This window comes from Octopus bimaculoides, chromosome 22, assembly GCF_046866305.1.
Source record: "Octopus bimaculoides isolate indiv1 chromosome 22, ASM4686630v1, whole genome shotgun sequence".
Classification (NCBI taxonomy): Eukaryota; Metazoa; Mollusca; class Cephalopoda; order Octopoda; family Octopodidae; genus Octopus; species Octopus bimaculoides.
The window spans coordinates 35836442-35852526 of record NC_142949.1 but is presented as its reverse complement, the minus strand read 5'-3'; the positions used below and the strand labels follow the sequence as shown (position 1 = coordinate 35852526).

General features: G+C 36.2%; 1 protein-coding gene across 2 annotated transcripts in view; it reads left to right on the top strand.

Annotated features, from left to right (window-relative positions):
* The first annotated feature begins 3755 nt into the window (after positions 1–3755).
* The window catches only part of LOC106867675 (acyl-CoA 6-desaturase), a 46456-nt gene continuing 34126 nt past the window's right edge, over positions 3756–16085 (top strand). The window contains exon 1 of one of the 2 annotated variants that reach the window (XM_014912624.3): positions 3756–4028. The gene's annotated coding sequence lies outside the window, so the exon portion shown is untranslated. The remainder of the gene's footprint in view (positions 4029–16085) is intronic. The other variant, XM_014912616.3, reaches the window with a different exon arrangement.

Below are 16085 nucleotides of genomic sequence, written 5' to 3'. Positions count from 1 at the left end.
GTTATATCGACCCCAGTGCGTAACTGGTACTTATTTAATCGATCCTGAAAGGATGAAAGGCAAGGTCGACCTCGGCTGAATTTGAACTCAGAACGTAACAGCAGACGAAATACCGCTAAGCATTGGAAAAGCAGGTACACACACACACACACGTGTGTGTTCGATTTTATAAAGGAGAAAGACCATTTAATATATAAAGCGGAGGCTATCTTGTATTTTATTGGAAGAGAATACTATCGGGTTATTCAAGGCCCCAGAGTTTCGTGTTAAATCATCAAACTCTAGGCCTCTGAGCTCTTGTGATATTCTCCGCTAATAAATGACTGTGCGTGTGTATGTCTGTCTGTCTGTCTATCTATCTATCTATCTATCTATCTATCTATCTATCTATCTATCTATCTATCTATCTGGGTTAAGGCTACCATTGGTTTCATGTTAAGAGAGAAATCTCTTAACAATTATCAAGCCTTCCACATGGAACATAGTTCCGAATGTTCCATGTGACAGGATTAATAATTGTTAAGGGATTTCTCTTTTGCATGAAACCAATGGCAGCCTTAATCCATAAATAATCTTTATCCACCACTGTGGTGTTCGATATTAACACACACACACACACACACACACAGAGGGTTGAACAGAAGAACACAAACTAGAGGAAAACTTAACGGACGGGAAATTTAGACAAAGACACGGTACACGGAATATGCTTATATTAACATATATACACACGCTAACATCGAACAATGAGAATGAGTGCTCAATATAGCATTCGTGGATAAATATTCTTTATATGTCAGTTAACAAGGCTACCATTGGTTTCGTACCGAGAGAAATCTCAGCAATTATCAAGCCTGCCATATTGGGACGATACTGTTCGCCTCCATTTTGGATGAAGACACAACGAAGTGTTATTCTTTTACTTGTTTCAGTCATTAGACTGTGGCCATGCTGGGGCACCATCTTGAATTTTAGTCAAACGAATCAACCCCAACACTTATTCTTTAAGCCTAGTACATATTCTATCTGTCTCTTTTGCCGATTTGCTAAGAACGGGAACATAAACACACCAACACTGGTGTTTAGGTGGTGGCGAGGGACCAACACTCCCCTCACCCTCACACATGTACGATGGGCTTCTTTCGGTCTCCGTCTACCAGATCCACTCACAAGGCTTTGGTCGGGCCGAGGCTATCGTAGAAGACGCCGAAGTTGTCACGCAGAGGGACTGAACCTGGAACCATGTGATTGGGACGCAAACGTCTTACCATACAGTTATGCCTGCGCCTATATTCTTACCATAATGTATGAGAGACATGAAGTTCCTAGTTATTTAACTAAGAAAACCATAATTATTCAATAAAATAACTCGAAAATATTATAATATAGACTAGAGCAGCAAGCTGGCAGAATCGTTAGCAAGCCGGGAAAAATGCTCGGCGACATTTCGTTCGTCTTTATGTTCTGAGTTCAATTTCTGCCGAGATTGATTTTGCCTTTCATCCTGGGTTCGATGTAATCGACATAATCCCTCCCGATCTTGCTGGATTTGTGCCAAAATTTGAAACCAATATTATATTGTAGACTGAATATTATGGCTCTAAAAGTGAACCATGCGTTTCTGGTTGCCTCTTAGGCCCTCGTCGGGAGCACAGGACAGTATTGTATTTATTAAGTAGGCTTAGGTTCATGGAGCCAATATTGAAACCTCGCTCTCCCTCCTCTCTCTCTATTATATATATATATATATATATATATATATATATATATATATATATATATAGGTTCCATAGAGCTAAGTCTACTTCTTAAATGCAATATTGTGCTTCTGACGAGGGCCTAAAAGTAATCAGAAAAGCACGATTCGCTTTTAGAACTATAATATTCAACGGAAACTCTATTCCATCTATATTATGTTATTGAGTTATTTTATATACTCAATATATAGAGCATACCCAATATATAAGTTTAATAATGCATACTTGAGAAACAGAACTTAATATCTATCTATCCATCTATCTATCTATCTATCTATCTATCTATCTATCTACTTACCTACATATATATTTGGCTGAAAAGTTACACAAGTGATTCAAGGTTCGGGACTTTCGTGTATGGCATTATGTGTGTGTGTGTGTGTGCGTACACATATATTTATGTATACAAATACACATTTTTCTTTGAGCCCTCAACTCCGAAAGAAATCGTAGAGGTGCTCTAATGAAACAGCGTGTTTGGGGCATTTGAAGATAGTACGGAGAGCCCACCCCTCTCTGGGTTACAGTTACATACATATTAAAAAACAAACAAAACAGAAGAAACAGTTAACTTATAAAACTGTAATGACGAATATATTGACACGTTTGTATATTTCATGAATTCTCTTTACTTTTACGAGGTATAATATTCTTCTCCACACAAGACATATCTTACCTGCCGATGAAGTAACGAGACTAACTCTGCGTGGTGGTCGCCAGGCCTGCTAATAGCGCCAATTGTCTTTCAGTGTACTGTCTTAAGAATAAAAGGACTCACTAGATAACAGGGACCTTAGAATAGTATAGCTGAACCCTTCTTTCCATCAAAAAAAAAAAAAAAAAATTAAGGCAGGATGATCACGATTGGAACGCCTTTAGGTATAGGTCTGATCAATCAATATTTAGGGTTAAACAACGACGACAGCCGATCTATCTATCTATCTGGCTGGCTGTCTATCTATCTATCTATCTGTCTATCTATCTATCTATCTATCTATCTATCTGGCTGTCTGTCTGTCTATCTATCTATCTATCCGATTTCCCTTGTCTTATCCATCTAAACCTCTCTCTCTCTCTGGCCTTTGTCTTTTCCTCCTATCTTTCTTGTACACACAAACGTACATATGTCTAAATCATACGCGCATTTTACATCTTTTTATATGTGACGGAAAGCAAAGAGAGTTTGAATATTTATAATCAATTCAACGTATATGAAATTTGTTCTTTGCATCCTGTTTTCATCCAATATCACTGTATACTCCTAAAAAATTCATACTTTTTCTTTCTTGCATTTTTCCGTTTTAATTTTTCCTTCCTTCATTTGGTCTCCTTCTTGTCTTGATATATATATATATATATATATATATATATATATATATATATATATATATATATATATATATATATTATTAAATATATATTCTTTATGCATTTTAGTTGCATCTGACATATTGTGTGACCTTGGATGTATGTGCATGCATGGTAACGGGAGTGCTTTTAATGTGCAGCTTGCCTGTATTTTCCGTTGGAATTTTGGTGGTCGCCAAGACACGAGCTTGTAGAGATAGGTGCATAGGAGAGAAAGAGAGAGGCAAGAGACTGAGTCACTCACACACGCGCGTGCGCGCACGCATAATTACACTTTCACACCCGCACACGTACGCACGTATACAAAGGTAGAGTTGTATAAAGAGAGAGAGAGAGAGAGAGATTTGGAGGATGTCTGTAGATAGTTACAGAGCAGAGCATAAGAGACTCAGAGAGAGAGAGAGAGGGAGAGAGAGAAAGAGTAGACAGAATAGTGTAGATATATAGAGTGAAGGAAGACAGAATCAGAAAGGATGAGAGAGAGAGAGAAAGAAAGAGAAAGAGCGACATAGCTGCGCGCGCGCATATATATATCTATACATACACACATACATGCATACACACATACAGAGGAGAGAGAGAGAGAGAGCTGTGTAGATAGATAAATAGACAGAGGGAGGAAGGCGAGTTAGAGAGTTGAATAGACAATGAGAAAGTGAGAGTGGAGAGTGAGAGAGAGACTGAAAGCTGAAGAGATTGAATAGATAGATAGTGAGAGTGAAGACAGAGAGAGAGAGAGAGAGAGTTGAATAGTTATAGAGAGAGTGAGAGCGGAGCGAGAAAGAAAGAGAGCGAGAGAGACAGACAGACAGTTGAATAGATAGACAGAGAGAGTGGAGTGAGAGAGAGATAGTCAGAAAGCCATCGTTTTGCCGGCAGATTGCTCCTGTTTGTTGGTGGTGCGTACGTGTCTTCTTTCTATTATTTATTTCTGTTATATATTTATTCACCTACATCAAACACTTCATTCATTGCTCTTTATTATTTACTGTTCAGCTCATTAATGCCTATTAATCACCAAAGTGGTGGAAATCTTTGATTTAATTTTAATAAGCGATTTGGATTTAAAAAAAAATTTCTCGGTTGCCTCAGCATTTTCGGTCCATTTGGATAAATAATATGGATGTGGAAATAGATGTGGATGTTATTAACCAGTTTTTGTTCTTACACAAACTTGATTCCATGCCTCTTTCTTATTCTACAGCTCCTGTGATTATACACTCATTTTTATTGTATACACAAACATAGAGAGAGTGAGAGAGAGAGAGAGAGACACCTAATGCATATATATATATATATATATATATATATATATATATATATATATATATATATAATTCAACACGGACGCTATGCATGTATAGACACATATATAACACACACAAACACATTTTATGCATATATAAACACCCTTTATACATACACACACACACACACACACACATATATATATACATACATAAGAAACAGCTCCGAAACAAATTTATATATACATGTATTTGTAAATGCACACACATGCATCTATGTTGTGTGGTTGTGTCTGATTATATATATATATATATATATATATATATATATATTATGTATATATACACTCACACACTCACGCACACATGTATGTGAGCGAGTGTGTGTAGTGTATGTATGTATCTTAAGACTCTTGACAACAACTAGGTCTGACTCACGTTGCTTTCACCCTATCTTATTTAGAATTTGAATTATGATAATCTGGAATTATGATAATCTTCAAGAATATTAATGAAAGCTGCCAGGCTGTTTGTTATATTACAACTGGGCTGTTGGAACGTGTTCTTACAAAAGACATATATGTAGAAATATAATAATGATAGTAGTAATAATAATACTAATAATAATTATGATGGTGATGACCGTGGTATTATCTCATTCTTCCGAATTTTGAATGGTGACGGGGGAATTGGAGGTGGTTTTCATTATTTTTCTATATGTCGGTTTTAGATTTTCTTTCCTCCCTATTTTTCGTTAATAAAACAAAACAAACAATCGCTTTATTAGGTGAAAATGAAAATCACAGATTTATAAACCTTTGGTTCCCCCCCCCCCGTTAGTTTTCCTTCTGTTTGTCTCGGTCTAAACCAATAACTCTTATTTAAGACAGACTTCATTCACACAATAAGGAGAATAAACAAACAATAAAACTACCATGATTAATAATAGCCTTCCTTCTTTTTAATATGGACACAAAAGACTCGACGATATATCTATGTACAGTCTCTTCATTGTCTTTTTTTTTCCTCGAAGGCTTTTAGCTATTGTAGTGGGAAAGAAATGGCTTATTAAAATGGAATGGAAACCGGGTCGCGGAGTCGGTTCGCCGGGAGTTTACCGTGTACTGTAGACAGTTGTATAATTCTCACTTTCTATTGTTCTTTCAAATAATGCTCGAAGAATTGAATAACAGTGGCTGCTGGGATAGATTCGATCGACAATATCCCTTCTCCTCTTTTCTTTTTTTCTTTTTACTCTCCTTATGTAAATAATATAATAAAGTTCCCCGGTAAAGCCGACTGACTCCATGATCCGGTCTCTCTACACACTGCTGTTATCGGGAGAGATGGCTCCGTTTCACGTTGCTTCCCGCTAAACATCTCAGCCTTCATACTTATGTAAGAAGCTAGGAAGAAAATAAAAAGGAAAAGAAAGTGGCGTTTATCGTCGTGACTTGCTGATGAAATTTCCTGAGTTCCATGTACTCCACGAGCCGGTTTCGATTCCTGGTGACATCCACTTTGGTGTGTTCACACCGCGTTACTGCTAACTAATTCTTGCTAGTAACATTCGTCGCCCACGTTCGAATCCCCAACGGAGTTCTATTTTACGATCTTTCGAGACGGTATGAAGCTGTCTGGATAAGCATGAATGCCTCTGTTTTACTTTTATTTCTCGCCCCCCCCCCCTCTGAATTAAGCTGGCTCTAATTTTCTTTAGGAAATCACAATGACTTCATTATCTTTTCCCTTTAAACTTTATTCGAAAGGAAATGTACAAAAAAAACTGGCTCGTGCTTCTTAGGGGTTTAAATCTAACTCTCATCTTCCTGAGGATGGAGTCTGCTTTGTCATTTTCTTTTTTTATCATGGATAAAACGAAGTATGTGGTCGATCGCTCAATCTGGTACAAACAGAAACCTAATTCACCTAAACGTCATTTTTCTTTTCCCCTAATACAGGATGGTCGCTGCTGGAACGGCAACGATCACAGGTCTGCTTCATCAGAGCCGGCCTGTTAGATACCAGTAATATACTGTGGCTATTGAATCAGTTATACAGTCCCTCCCTCATTTTCTGTTTATGAAGAAAGACCAGCCTTGAGCCTCGTCTACTTCAGTTGAACGAAGATTGTGATGCTAATGTCTGACTTAACAGACGCGAGCCATTCAGATCTTTAATAGCAGAGCTTAATGAAAGAAATGATGTGGCGTTCGTGACATGGCCTCTTTCTTCTTTATATTGTTTTAATATTAATTTATATTAGGCAACATAAGTGAATTAAAATTAAATATATTTTTCTCTTCCGACTGAGTGAGGCGAACTCTGGTTGTCGCAGATGGCATTCGTTTTAAAAGTGACGGGATGGAGGATGTAATTTCGCTATTTTTCTTATTCGCCTTCTAAATATGTAGTGGAAAACGGAGAGGGAAGCAGGATGATGTGGTGTTCATCACGGTTAATTGGGAAGAAATTCATCTATAACATGACTACCCGTTCACCGAAGCCGAAGTATGCAGAGACGCGCGCGCGCACACACATACATTATATAATATGTATGCATATATGCATGCATGTATGTATAGATGAATATATATATGTATGTATGTATGTGTGTGTTTGTGTGTGTGTATGTATACACTGTCTGAGATGCATTGTGCCTGTATAACACACAGATATATACATGTATCTCTAGCACAAGTATATACATGTATATATGTGTGTGTATATATATATATATATATATATACTCTCTCTATATATATATGTATGTATATATAGAGAGATGTATATATAAATACATTGGTACACACACACATTTATAGTCTGTGTGAGACATGTGCCTGTGTGTGTGTACAGCATACATAAATGTGTGCTGTCAACGAAAGAAATCTAGTCTGTTTTATTGAATTATGAAATATTTTCTTTCCCATTCATATCGAAGTGTCACTATTGTATCTGTCCGTATGTGCACACATATATATATGTGTGTGTGTGTCTCTCTCTCTGTCACTTATATATTTATACATGTATATAGTTCTACCTATGTTTTCTAATGGTGCTATATATATATATATATATGTGTCCGTCCGTCCGTCCGTCCGTCGCTGTCCGTGTCATTCATTTGCAATGATTTCATGTCTGTTATGACATTTCTCTCTCTGCTAAATCTTTTTGTTATTAATCAATGATGTCAACATAATACTATCCTCATCTCTCTCTCTCTCTCTCTCTCTCTCACGTACACACTCTTTCCCTCTCCTATTGTATGTGACAATATATCTGTGTATGTGTGTACACACACGCGCACGCACACACACACACAGACAGTTTAACTCTCTGTATATATAAATGTATATATATATATAGTCTGGGTGTGTATGTACGTATGCATGTATATATATAATGTATGTATATATATACATGCATACTATATATGTACACATATATGTACATTATATATAAGTACATAGGTATATATAGTATGTATATATATATATATATATATATATATATATATATAGTATGTGTATATGTATATATAATGCATGTATATATAGTATGTATATATATGATGTATGTATCTATATATAGATGTGTATGTATGTATATAGTATGTATACATGTATTTATGTATATATCTATATATAGTATGTATGTATAGTATATATATATATATATATATATATATATAGTATGTATATATATATATATAGTATGTATATATATATATATATAGTATGTATATATATATATATAGTATGTATATATATATATATATAGTATGTATATATATATATATAGTATGTATATATATATATATAGTATGTATATATATATATATAGTATGTATATATTTATATATAGTATGTATGTATATATATATGTATAGTATGTATATATAGTATGTATGTATATATATATGTATAGTATGTATATATAGTATGTGTATATATATATATATAGTATGTATGTATATATATAGTATGTATATATATAGTATGTATATATATATATATATATAGTATGTATATATATATATAGTATGTATATATAGTATGTATATATATATATATATATATATAGTATGTATGTATATATATAGTATGTATATATATATATATATAGTAAGTATGTATGTATGTATATATATATATAGTATGTATGTGTATATATAGCATGTATAGATTGTGTGTATGTATATATATAATGTGTGTATGTATACATAGTTTAAATCTGTGCGTGTATATATATATATATATATATATATATATCAGAGAGAGAGAGAGACACGCACATTTGATATCTGTGTGCATGTATATCTATGTATATAATGTGTGTGTGTCTGCATGTATATATTGGTGTGCACAGGCTATGGGGGGAGGGGGGAGGTAACGTTGCTAGAGACCCGCAAAATGAAAAGGGACAAATGAACCCAGCATGGGTTCAACGGTTGTCTAGCAACAGCACACAACAGTGCGGGTGGATTAAAACACCTTAAAAAAAGCACTTGTATCAACCCCATTAGCCTGGTGTTGACTGGCAGAGTTAAATACTAGGGTTTGGTCTCTGGTGTTGGATAAATCAATCCATCGGCAAATATATAGTACTCGTGGCCGACAAATATATTCAAGAAATGGCCATCTCCTACAAGCACCACCCCTACTATATATATGTATATATAGGTATAGATAGATATACACACATGCATATATTGCGGGGGCGTATAGATACTCAACATTTGTGTCTGAGCACTCAATAAAACCATTTGTGTGAAAAAAATGACATCATAATCAAACCCCAAATCTTTACTGACTGGCGAATATCCTTTTATTGCAGCGCTGTATAAGAAGGCCCATGCCTTCTGATAGAAGGCATGGGGTCGACGTAATAGTTTCCGGTCATCCTGCTCTTGCTTATCGCTGGATATTTTTAACTATGGATACTTAAGCGCCTGGCGTACATGTCGAACTAGTGTATGCTTCTTGCTATATATATATATATATATATATATATATATATGTAAAAGAGTGTGTGTGTATATATATATATATATATATATATATATATATATATATATATATATATATGCGTGTCTATCTATGTGTGTATAGAATCCAATGATGTCTGTCATGAGACGGCTATCATTCGACAAGATGAAGCAGTCACTTTGTCTTCTGTCTCTCTACCTACCTATATATCTATCGGTCTGTCTATGTAGCTGTCTGTCTGTATATCTGTCTGTTTCTGTATCTGTCTGTCTACTTCTCTACGTATCTATCTATCTATCTATCTATCTAATCTCATCTGTCTGCCTGTCTATGTGTGTGTGCACATTTTGCTCTCATCACCTGTTTCACGATACCAAGTCGGCTTGACGCCTCTTAACCGTTTTACATTCGTACTGATTTTATAGTTTGTCTCTTGTCTCAGAACACATTTATTCATCCACTCTCTGTCTCAAACACATTTGACTCTTTTCTACCTGTCTAACATCCTTTCTTTCCCTCACTCATTGTGCAAATTGTGTGTGTTGGGGGGTAGATGTGGAAATATAGTTCACCCTCTTAACACCACTGTCTGTCAGACTCAACATTGTCTTTCTCTTTGTCTTATTCTCTATCTTTCTCTTTCTCTCTTAGCCTCTCTCCATCTCTTATTAAGAGCACACAGAAGCGACACTCACCTGTTATATTAAATCTTCTTTACCTAATTGCTTTATTAAATCATTCACAATGTATTTTCTTTAAATTTAAACTCTTTTTGAGTAAAAGCAAAAAAAAACAAAACAAAAAAACAATTCAGATGTACTCGCGCGCGCGCATATATGCTCACACGAATTCATCGCCACAGGCATACATTTTCACATAAACACACATACACACACACGATCACAGAAACACATTTTTCCATTCAGAGAGAGAGAGAAATCAGAAACACACACACACACACCGCACACACGCATGTATACGTATTCAGACGAGAGACGAGAACCTCACATTCTCAGACACTATCAACGTATTTGCATTAACGGATATGCGCACTCTCACCCAATCCCAGGTATATACACACGTACAACATGTGATGATGGCAACGGATACAACCAAGGTACTTTATGTTCCTTGTTGGAACGGCTTCAGATTGCCATGAAGTCTCAAATAAAAAGCACGAAAGCCACTTCCTGAAGTCTCACGTGTTTCTACAGAAATCGTACATTAATATATTTACGGTGATATACATAAAAAAGAAAATTTAACGTAACACCTAGTATTTTTTTTAATTTTTAACTTTTCTTTGAATCTGACATTAAGTCTCGTCCTGTTGCTCAAGGCATCACGCCGTGGGGCTGAACTCGAAACCATGTGGTTGGGAAGCAAACTTCTTACCACACAGCCAAGTCTATAAATATAAAATCGAATGTTATTTATCCAACGTTTCCTCCTTCCCACGCCTTTTAAAAACGGTAGTGTAATTCGAAGGAATTTCGACTGCTGCCTTTAGCAGGTCGAGATATTACCTAAATAACGGTTCTCAAACTATGCTTTGTAAGGAGCCTCTAGGTGCGCCGCTGAATTTCAAAAATACAAATTTAAGGCTTTAGAAAATCCATATTAATTGCTTGAATGTCTTGAAAAACCTGTTTTATGTAATTTTGTTAGAGACAGGTATGTTAAATGAAATTAAGCAATAGTTTTCTATATTTTCTGGAATTTTAGCGTTAAAATAGTTTTCTTTTAAAACTTTCCGTATAAGCTGTACTAGTATTTTTACTTTATTTCAATTTTGTATTTGATCTCGTCGCTTCAAAGTTGAGAGCATTAAGAACTACTGATATAGCTGATTCGCCCTTCGTGGCTGTTAACATATGTTATTGAGAATCGATATCAAAAGCCCTAGTCATCGGTGAAGCGACAGTTGTTAACGATAATTTTCTCGTTTTTCCAATATCATTTTCCTTTCTCTTTTCCTATTTCCAACCTTCTTTATCTCTCGCACGTATCTCTCAAGTTTATGGTGTCCTAACTTCCCTTATCGCTTCTGTTGTTTAGTACATTGTAGGTGCCACCCTGCTGAGTCAGCCTTGGTCACTTCTTTTCCATCTCTGGGAGAAAGACTTGGTGTATTAAATGAACTGTTTAAAGTTTATGTCACAACGTTATCTTTTCTTTCAGAAAAGCATGAACGTTACAAAATCGCGTTTATATATATACAAATGCGACATTGATTTTCACGGAAAGTTTGGTTCCAAATACTTTTCTGGATTACTGATTTTCTCGAATCAGGAGTGATCACCTTAACACATTCTAAATTAAATATAAAATAGTTAATTGCAAGAGAAGCAGCGTTACTGCTCAAGAGGTAATCTTTAAGTCCAACTTAACGTGAATGTTTCATTAGAACACAGAATACTTAGTATCCGATGCTCTAACATAACATCCCTGTTAAGTTGGACCTAAATATAAAATGTACTTCAATAATTAAATGAATTACAGGTACATGTACATTGATGTAAACGATACAAGTTTATTGATGCTGTACTGTGCAAGGTACCAGTAAACTAACCTGGTAGTCGTGAGAATTTGAAATTCCTGCTTGTAAATTGGTGTGATTATGAGAGGCACCGGACCGTTAGTGTCTGGAAAGTCGGTACATCGCTGACATCTCATTTTAACATATATTTACCAAAAATATCTTGAAATACTAAAGAGTAGATTTAATATTCAATAAAATCGCCATTGGCTTCAACCAAGTCCTCCAGACGACTTCGCAATCTCCTGGGTGGTCTTCTTGTTTAAGTTGGTGAATGCTGCTATAATCCTTGCCTTCAGTTCAGTTACAAGGAGTTATGTTGGTCTCTCGCGCAACTGTGTCCCACACATAATAATAAAGGGGGTTTCGGTCTGGGGAGTTAGGTGGCCAGATGTTAGGGGTGATGTGGTCACAGAAGTTGTCTGACAGCCATGACTGGGTTCTCCTGCATGTTGCCAGACATAGGGTCTTCCAGCAGCCACCCTCTTGATTCAGGGCAGCACTACCTCCTCCGCGCACTTGATCTATGCCTCTGTGTTGAGTGTGAGGCCTGGATCATAAATCTGTTCGTTCAAGGTTGAACAAGAAGCTGAAGTGTGTGCCATTGTACTGTGGCTGTTTTCCGTGGCATGAAGCATATATGGATACCGAGGAAGCTAGAAATAACCGCTAAATGTTACTCATATCATACCTCTTTGTAAAAGATATACACATTCGATAATCTCATGAGATTAAACCTCTGTCCGAAAAGATCGGCTTCAACGCCTTTGATCATGAGTTTGCTTGCTGAGCGTATACCTCGGGCTAAACAACTATTAAATCATGTCTTCTTCAGATATATAGATAGGCTGACATAGAGTAATTTACGATAACATCATAGTCCTATTGTTGTTTCAACCGAGGTCAACTCTGATCGAACAGATCTATAACGGCAGGTATTCCAGCTGTAACCATCTTGTCTTTTTAGGACTATCGAGTAATACTAATGCGTCTTCGTATTTCAGACGGTAGAGTATGATTTGAAGCAGATCTGTCTGCAGTTTCTTGCAGGTTGGGCGATAACGTAAAGTTTCCTTTGTTTTAGGTTCCTGCTGTATCCTCCAAACATGACAACCCCGGTTTTCTTTCTGGCTTTCTTTTACATAACGAAACGGAAAATATAACTAACTGCAATTATACGGGCGTATATCGACCAAATGTTCTTGATATTTTACAAAGACTGGACTCATTGAAGTCTTACCTTATTTACTCGTGTATAAGACGCACTATTTTATTACTGATTGTAGTCGAAAAAAAAGGTGGGACAAAACTAAAACTATGAAGGGAAAACATTTTGTACCAAGATTTAACGCTAAAATTAGGGGTGCGACTTATACTCGAGTAAATATATGCAGTTATTCCCGTTCTGTTCATTTATCACACCACTCACTATGTCGGTTTATTTAAGAGTTCGTACAAAAACTATATATATATATATATATATATATATATATATATATATATATATATACACACACACACACACATGTGTGTATGTATACAGGGTGTTCGGGCTAAATTTGACAGTTTGCGTTAAAAGGAAAACAAAACAATATTCCATCCAAAAATAAAATTATTAAAATAAAATAAAATCAACTACTTTATGGCTGGGAGGCAATACTTTATTCAAAGTGCCGCCCTCAGCTTCCACCACAGTCTCAAAATCTTCGAATACCTCCTCAATCTTGGCCACCAGCTCAACTTTGGTGTTGCAAGTAGAGCGGATGGTGTCTTTCTCAGCAGCCTGTCACACATAGTAATCAACGGAATTACAATCGGGGTAATTAGGATGCCAGAAATTCTCCTGCAACCATTTCCGACTCTTTCTGGAAGGTTACGGCAAGCAGCCAAAGCCTGCTGTCACACATGGACATCCAGCCGCAACCCTCTCCAGCAGCTTCGTATTGCCGAGCCTAAGACCCTTTACAAAGATGTGAGGATGAATTCCGTCTTGCGGGCGCTGTCAGAGCATCCTGCCTGCAATGTCCCTTTCTACTGGCAATGGCTTTGTTGTCTTCATTGCAGCTGCCCATGTCACGTATTACAGCCATTACAGTGTTCACAGAGCATTGAGCAGCAGCCATGATGTTGGCATTTTGATCCCCAGCGCGAAAAAGAATTGGTGGGTATTTTTTCGTTTGCTGCGGTTGGATCATCACGTGTCTGCAATAGGAAACACACTCCACCTTCACTTCTGTAGTTTTCTCGCTTGCGAAGGCCCAACGAAGATGTCTGTAGTATTAGTCTGATCCGTCTAATTTTTCTCTCTGGTCGCCCCGCGCGCGGATGCGTCCGGAGGTGGATCGAGGCTTGGTTTTTCGTATACTGTTCTTTGTATGTCTTCGTCATCGTTGAAGCTCGTGACTTGGAGATATTACATCTTGAAAAAGAATGGGGGAAGAAGTAATTGTGAATCGATACTCATCCCGTGTGTCCCATCGATGTTCCACCCCGCCCATACATGCCTTTTGTCTTATTACTAATATTGTTCTTCACTTACATGAAGTGAACAGCTGGTGCAATAAATGTAACATTTACACCTTAACACGCCAACATGTCTTATCGAGTCAACTTAGCCATTACGTGGTCGTTTCCACATGCTAGAAATAGTAGAAATGGTTGCCAATTCTCCTTCACATTATACATTACCATCACTGAAAGAAAAGAAAAGCAAAAGCATTAGGTAATGTAATCCTAGATAATCCTAAAAAAAATACCAAGATTTGTCAAAACTGGAATGTCTGATTAAAAGTGTGTTCGATCCAGGATGACCTGTTGCTAGACGATAACAGTATGCTGTCGATTTATTTTATCGAGGCTCACGACTCACATCTGTTGTAACTTTACCTAATGTACTTTTTCTTTTTGTTGTCGATATTTTTGCTCCGCCCCACCATGTGTATATTTTATTCCGGTGACATCAAAGCTCTTTTCTGCGTACACACACACACACACACACACACACACACACACACATTCACCAGTCAATACTTTGATGTTTGTACTCAAACAGTACGTTTACTTAGCAGAATACTTTAAAAACTTTCTATTAAGCTAAGCTTTTCCTACCCTCCTACCTTCCACACAGACAAAAAGCTTGATCTCCAAGTCATTGTCTGTAGTGCACTGATTTCCGATCGATGTTTTTGGGTTTCAACACATCCGTGGCATATATTGCTTGTTAAAGGGTCTACTAACATTAAACCTACTCAGTACTTCAGCATAAAATATTACTCCAAAATAAACAAACTTTAGGCTATTTTTATGCATAATACAACTTGAACCTGATTTAATCTTTGGTTTTGAGTGTTTATTATTAGGTTTGAAAACAAATAACCGCCAGATTATAATCATAATACTACAAGGACAGAATTATATATATATATATATATATATATATATATATATATATATATATCATCATGTGTTTCCAAGTCAGGTGATTCTAATACAAAATGAAGAAAAGTAACCGAAACTACATGTCGCCAGCAGCAGACACATCTGGGTCTGTTGTCTTACACCATTGCCAGGTGTTACAGCCATCTTTAGTCGCACAACATTGTAACATCTGGCCATGTTGTAAGACAATGAAATGCCACCTATCCATTCATACATACATCGATACATAAACACACACACACATATAGATATATACATACATACATACACATGGTAGCGTGGGAACCATAATTTGCAGCATTTCTTCTATGCTCCGGATATTCAATGTCACCTATATTTTATTTAAATTTTGGTAAAGTGCAGAATGCTATTGTAGTACTCTTGCAATGTTCGTTCCCTGCTGCTTCCAACATTTGAATTTTTTTTTTTTTTGGTTTCTATTTGAGGCAACCAACAATATTTATGTGTATATGTTTGTGTGTTTGTTTTATGCCTCTTTTCCAATGCTAGCACGGGTTTGACAAATACACATTGCAGTGTTGTTTTTTTATGGCTGGACTTCTTTGCTATCACTATTCATAATCCAGTGGTCTTTTAGGGAGGCATATGATGTAAACATTTGCACATGCACACCTGTGTGTGTGTGTGTGTGTGTGTAATGGCTTTATACAGTTTCTCTGTACCAAATCCACCCATAAGACTATGTAAAAGATATATGTACGTATATATATATATATATATATAT